Source organism: Hibiscus syriacus, unplaced genomic scaffold (assembly GCF_006381635.1).
Source record: "Hibiscus syriacus cultivar Baekdansim isolate YM2019G1 unplaced genomic scaffold, ASM638163v2 tig00003454_pilon, whole genome shotgun sequence".
NCBI classification, from domain to species: Eukaryota; Viridiplantae; Streptophyta; class Magnoliopsida; order Malvales; family Malvaceae; genus Hibiscus; species Hibiscus syriacus.
Window position 1 is genome coordinate 2,430,374 of NW_024061972.1, and position 7,449 is coordinate 2,437,822.

Sequence of the window (7,449 nt, forward strand, 5' to 3'; positions counted from 1 at the left end):
AATTTATTTTATCTAGGGATATTTTGGTCATTTCACTCACTAGAGGTTTAGGGGGTGCTTATCAAGTAAGTGAATCAAGAGTTGGGCAGTACTCGTGCTTGTTAAAAAATTTGTTGCTTGAATTGACTCATTACTTGTTAAGCTCATTAAAAATTTTCTCGATTCATGCGCATTAAAAAAAATTGTTGCTCGCCTCGTTACTCGTTAAACTCATTGAAAATTTTACCTTATTTTCTTAAGTATAGGTAAACCCTACAAACACTATATAGAGCTTAATATAAACATAAATTAATAAATTTAATAAAAAAATATCAAAAGAGTGTACGAAGTAATTTTAAAGTCTAAACTCTAAAATAACAATTCACAAGTTTATTAAAAATATATATAGGCTTTCATTTTTTGGTGTAGTAAAATATTAATTAATAATATAGTATTTTTTATTGTTTATTAGAAAATTAATAAGTTATAATTTACCATTTTTTGTTAAATATTAGTAAATCAATAAATTTTTTAATGAAATAATTATTTAAGGTAACTATTAAAAATTTTATTAAAAAATATTAACGAGCTGCTCGTGAACTTATCGAGTCAAGTTGGAATTTACTCGACTCGACTTCTTAAGGTCTTGAGTCGAGCTCGAGTTTGATTCGAGTCAATCCGATTTGAGTTTTTACAACATCAATAACATAAAAATCTTCCATCAAATCAACAAAATCAAAGATGTTCTTCATAAACCCTAATTACCAAACTCATCATCCAAGCATGATTTCCATGTAATTTTATACCGAATGATAGAAAATTTCAAGGGGTTAATTCTCTCTCTAATAGCTAACTCCAAAAATCAATCGAATACGCTTAGAAATAAAATCAAAGTTTCTCTTTACCTAGCTACGGGGGCGCACGACGTGAGCAAGAAGAGGGTCTTAAATTTCTTGATTTCTCTTCAAAATTAACAAATACACTTGTGTTAATTTAATATAAATGAATTTAAAATTCATCTAATTAGAAATTACCATTTTAACCTTACTTAAATATTATAATTTCCACTTTGCCATTGGTTTAACTTAATCTATGACACCATCTTATCTATATCATATTCAAAGTCAAAGATGAACACATAAAATTTAATTTTCACCTTTGTCCTTGAAATTTTTTGAAATTTGCAATTTAGTCATTAAATTTTCAAGTTTCGGCTAAATATGGAAAATTGACTTCAATTCCACTTATCCACATTCAATTTAAATGTTGTAAAATTTGAAAATAATATTTCCAACCTAATTTGTCTTCCTTCAAATTTTTGAGAAATTCAAATTCGATCTGATTATCCAACTCTATATCGAACTTTAGTGCTTTATAGCTTTTCATACAAATCATGAACTAAAATTCTGATTCACACATAAATGTCATTCTTGGGGATGATGTATTCATTTATGGAAAAAAACTTTCTTTTTAGGAAAATTACTGATTTGCTCCCTAAACTTTTACCAAACTTTATAATTTACCCAATAAACCTTCAAAATTTATGTTTTGGTCACTAACCAAAATGTGGGGTATTACAAATAATTTAAATGTTAATGAAAATCTGGTAATTTGGCTCAAAAGCACATTATAATCATTTTCTCACTCATAGGAATACTTATGTCTTTTCTTGCTAACGATAATTTTTTTTATTATTCTAGAGTAAATACGAGGTAATATTTATTTAAAGATAACCCTCAATGATTTGGCTTTGAATGCAAACAACCCTTACATTCTTGGTGCTCGAACTCAGGCCCTCAAGAAATAACAACAATTCCTTTACCATCAAGGTCACTTGATTCGTGCAGCAGACACAAACCTTTTATTTCTATTAATAGATGTCATTTTATTCAATTATGCCCAAAAGGATAATTTGGTCATTTTAGCCTCATAAAAGATAGTTAAGTAATTTTTCACACTCACAAGTATATCATACATTTTAAAGCTTATGAAGAGATTGAAAAATTCATTATCAGTATCTTAGATTTCCGCTCACACCTAGGCTTCTATTATAATTTATTTTATCTAGGGATATTTTTGTCATTTCACACACTAGATGTTTAGAGGGTGCTTATCAAGTGAGTGGATCAAGAGTTGGGCAGTACTCGTGCTTGTTAAAAAATTTGTTTCTTGACTTGACTCGTTACTTGTTAAGCTCATTAAAATTTTGATCGATTCATGCTCATTAAAAAAATTTGTTGCTCCCCTCGTTGCTCGTTAAACTCATCAAAAATTTTACATTATTTTCTTAACTTTAGGTAAAACCTACTAACACTATATAGAGCTTAATATAAACATAAATTAATAAATTTAATAAAAAAATTATCAAAAGAGTGTACGGAGTAATTTAAAGTCTAAACTCTAAAATAACAATTCACAAGTTTATTAAAAAAAATAAATAGGCTTCCATTTTTCGGTGTAGTAAAATATTAATTAATAATATAGTATTTTTTACTGTTTATTAGAAAATTAATAGGTTATAATTTACCATTTTTTGTTAAATATTAGTAAATCAATAATTTTTTAATGAAATAATTATTTAAGGTAACTATTAAAAATTTTATTAAAAAATATTAACGAGCTGCCCGTGAACTTATCGAGTCATGTTGGACTTTACTCTATTCAACTTCTTAAGGTCTTGAGTCGAGCTCGAGTTTGATTCGAGTAAATCCGATTTGAGTTTTTACAACATCAATAACATAAAAATCTTCCATCAAATCATCAAAATCAAATATGTTCTTCATAAACCCTAATTATCAAACTCATCATCCAAGCATGATTTCTATGTAATTTTTATACCAAATGACAGAAAATTTCAAGGGGTTAATTCTCTCTCTAATAGCTAACTCCAAAAATCAATCGAATAGGCTTACAAATAAAATCAAAGTTTCTCTTTACCAAGCTATGGGGGCGCACGACGTGAGCAAGAATATGGTCTTAAAATTCTTGATTTCTCTTTAAAATTAACAAATACACTTGTGTTAATTTAATATAAATGAATTTAAAATTCATCTAATCAGAAATTAAAATTTTAACCTTACATAAATATTATAATTTCCACTTTGCCATTGCTTTAACTTAATCTATGACACCATCTTATCTATATCATATTCAAAGTCAAAGATGAACACATAAAATCTAATTTCCACCTTTGTCCTTGAAAACTTTTTAAAGTTGCAATTTAGTCATTAAATTTTCAAGTTTTAGCTAAATATGGATAATTGACTTCAATTCCACTTATCCACATTAAATTTAAATGTTGTAAAATTTGAAAATAATATTTCCAACCTAATTTGTATTCCTTCAAATTTTTGAGAAATTCCAATTCGATATGATTATCCAACTCTATATCGAACTTTAGTGCCTTATAGCTTTTCATACAAATCATGAACCAAAATTCTGATTCACACATAAATGTCATTCTTGGGGATGATCTATTCATTTATGGAAAAAACTTTCTTTTCGGGAAAATTACTGATTTGCTCCATAAATGTTTCCCAAACTTTATAATTTAGCGAATAAACCTTCAAAATTTATGTTTTGGTCACTAACCAAAACGTGGGGTATTACAAATCACTTAAAAGTTAATGAAAATCTGGTAATTTGGCTCAAAAGGACATTATAATCATTTTCTCACTCATAGGAATACTTGTATCTTTTCTTGTTGACGATAGTTGTTTTTATTATTCTAGAGTAAATACGAGGCAATATTTGTTTAGATAACCCTCAATGATTTGGCTTTGAATGTAAACAACCCTGACATTCTTGGTGCTCAAACTCAGGCCCTCAAGAAATAACAACAATTCCTTTACCATCAAGGTCACTTGATTCGTGCAGCTGACACTAACCTTTTATTTCTATTAATAGATGTCATTTAATTCACTTATGCCCAAAAGGATAATTTGATAATTTTAGCCTCATAAAAGATAGTTAACTAATTTTTCACACTCACAAGTATATCATACATTTTAAAGCTTACGAAGAGAATGAATAATTAATTATTAGTATCTTAGATTTCCGCTCACACTTAGGCTTCTATTATAATTTATTTTATCTAGGGATATTTTTGTCATTTCACTCACTAGATGTTTAGAGGGTGCTTATCTAGTGAGTGGATCAAGAGTTGGGCAGTACTCGTGCTTGTTAAAAAATTTGTTGCTTGACTTGACTCGTTACTTGTTAAGCTCATTAAAATTTTGATCGATTCATGCTCATTAAAAAAAATTTTTGCTCCCCTCGTTGCTCGTTAAACTCATCAAAACTTTTACATTATTTTCTTTACCATCAAGGTCACTTGATTCATGCAATTTACCATCAAAACTCGTTACTCGTTACTTGACTCGTTACTTGTTAAGCTCATCAAAATTCATCTAATTAGAAATTACCATTTTAACCTTACTTAAATATTATAGTTTCCACTTTGCAATTGGTTTAACTTAATCTATGACACCATCTTATCTATATTATATTCAAAGTCAAAGATGAACACATAAAATCTAATTTTCACCTTTGTCCTTGAAATTTTTTCAAATTTGCAATTTAGTCATGAAATTTTCAAGTTTCAGCTAAATATGGAAAATTGACTTCAATTCCACTTATCCACATCAAATTTAAATGTTGTAAAATTTGAAAATAATATTTCCAACCTAATTTGTCTTCCTTCAAATTTTTGAAAAATTCAAATTCGATCTGATTATCCAACTCTATATCGAACTTTAGTGCCTTATAGCTTTTCATACAAATCATGAAATGAAATTCTGATTCACACATAAATGTCATTCTTGGGGATGATGTATTCATTTATGGAAAAAAACTTTCTTTTCAAGAAAATTACTGATTTGCTCCCTAAACTTTTCCCAAACTTTATTATTTAGCCAATAAACCATCAAAATTTATGTTTTGGTCACTAACCAAAATGTGGGGTTTTACAAATAACTTAAATGTTAATGAAAATCTGGTAATTTGGCTCAAAAGGACATTATAATCATTTTCTCACTCATAGGAATACTTGTGTCTTTTCTTGCTGACGATAATTATTTTTATTATTCTAGAGTAAATATGAGGGAATATTTGTTTAAAGATAACCCTCAATCATTTGGCTTTGAATGCAAACAACCCTTACATTCTTAGTGCTCGAACTCAGGCCCTCAAGAAATAACAACAATTCCTTTACTATCAAGGTCACTTGATTCGTGCAGCTGACACTATCCTTTTATTTCTATTAATAGATGTCATTTTATTCAATTATGCCCAAAAGGATAATTTGATCATTTTAGCCTCATAAAAGATAGTTAAGTAATTTTTCACACTCACAAGTATATCATACATTTTAAAGCTTATGAAGAGAATGAAAAATTAATTATCAGTATCTTAGATTTCCGGTCACACTTAGGCTTCTATTATAATTTATTTTATCTATGGATATTTTTGTCATTTCACTGACTAGATGTTTAGAGGGTTCTTATCAAGTGAGTGGATCAAGAGTTGGGTAGTACTTGTCCTTGTCAAAAAATTTGTTGCTTGACTTGACTCGTTACTTGTTAAGCACATTAAAATTTTGATCAATTCATGCTCATTAAAAAAATTTTTGCTCTCCTCGTTGCTCGTTAAACTCATCGAAAATTTTACATTATTTTCTTAACCTTAGGTAAAACCTACTAGGTAAAACCTACTAACACTATATAAAGCTTAATATAAACATAAATTAATAAATTTAATAAAAATTATCAAAAGAGTGTACGGAGTAATTTTAAAGTCTAAACTCTAAAATAACAATTCACAAGTTTATTAAAAAAATAAATAGGCTTCCATTTTTGGGTGTAGTAAAATATTAATTAATAATATAGTATTTTTTATTGTTTGTTAGAAAATTAATAGGTTACAATTTACCATTTTTTGTTAAATATTAGTAAATCAATAATTTTTTAATGAAATAATTATTTAAGGTAACTATTAAAAATTTTATTAAAAAATATTAACGAGCTGCTCGTGAACTTATCGAGTCAAGTTGGACTTTACTCTACTCAACTTCTTAAGGTCTTGAGTCGAGCTCGAGTTTGATTCGAGTCAATCCGATTTGAGTTTTTACAACATCAATAACATAAAAATCTTCCATCAAATCATCAAAATTAAATATGTTCTTCATAAACCCTAATTACCAAACTCATCATCCAAGCATGATTTCCGTGTAATTTTTATACCAAATGACAGAAAATTTCAAGGGGTTAATTCTCTCTCTAATAGCTAACTCCAAAAATCAATCGAATAGGCTTAGAAATAAAATCAAAGTTTCTCTTTACCTAGCTACGGGGGCGCACGACGTGAGCAAGAAGAGGGTCTTAAAATTCTTGATTTCTCTTCAAAATTAACAAATACACTTGTGTTAATTTAATATAAATGAATTTAAAATTCATCTAATTAGAAATTACCATTTTAACCTTACTTACATATTATAATTTCCACTTTGCAATTGTTTAACTTAATCTATTACGCCATCTTATCTATATCATATTCAAAGTCAAAGATGAACACATAAAATCTAATTTTCACCTTTGTCCTTGAAATTTTTTGAAATTTGCAATTTAGTCATGAAATTTTCAAGTTTCAGCTAAATATGAAAAATTGACTTCAATTCCACTTATCCACATCAAATTTAAATGTTGTAAAATTTGAAAATAATATTTCCAACCTAATTTGTCTTCCTTCAAATTTTTGAAAAATTCAAATTCGATATGATTATCCAACTCTATATCGAACTTTAGTGCCTTATAGCTTTTCATACAAATCATGAACTGAAATTCTGATTCACACATAAATGTCATTCTTGGGGATGATGTATTCATTTATGGTTAAAAACTTTATTTTCAAGAAAATTATTGATTTGCTGCCTAAACTTTTTCCCAAACTTTACAATTTAGCTAATAAACCTTCAAAATTTATGTTTTGGTCTCTAACCAAAATGTGGGGTTTTACAAATAACTTAAATGTTAATGAAAATCTGGTAATTTGGCTCAAAAGGACATTATAATCATTTTCTTACTCAAAGGAATACTTGTATCTTTTCTCGCTGACGATAATTGTTTTTATTAATCTAGAGTAAATACAAGGCAATATTTGTTTAAAGATAACCCTCAATGATTTGGCTTTGAATTCAAACAACCCTGACATTCTTGGAGCTCAATCTCGGGCCCTCAAGGAATAACAACAATTCCTTTACCATCAAGGTCACTTAATTCGTGCAACTGACACTAACCTTTTATTTATATTAACATATATCATTTTATTCACTTATGCCCATAAGTATAATTTGATCATTTTAGCCTCATAAAAGAGAGTTAAGTAATTTTTAACACTCACAAGTATATCATACATTTTAAAGCTTACGAAGAGAATGAATAATTAATTATTAGTATCTAAGATTTCTGTTCACAC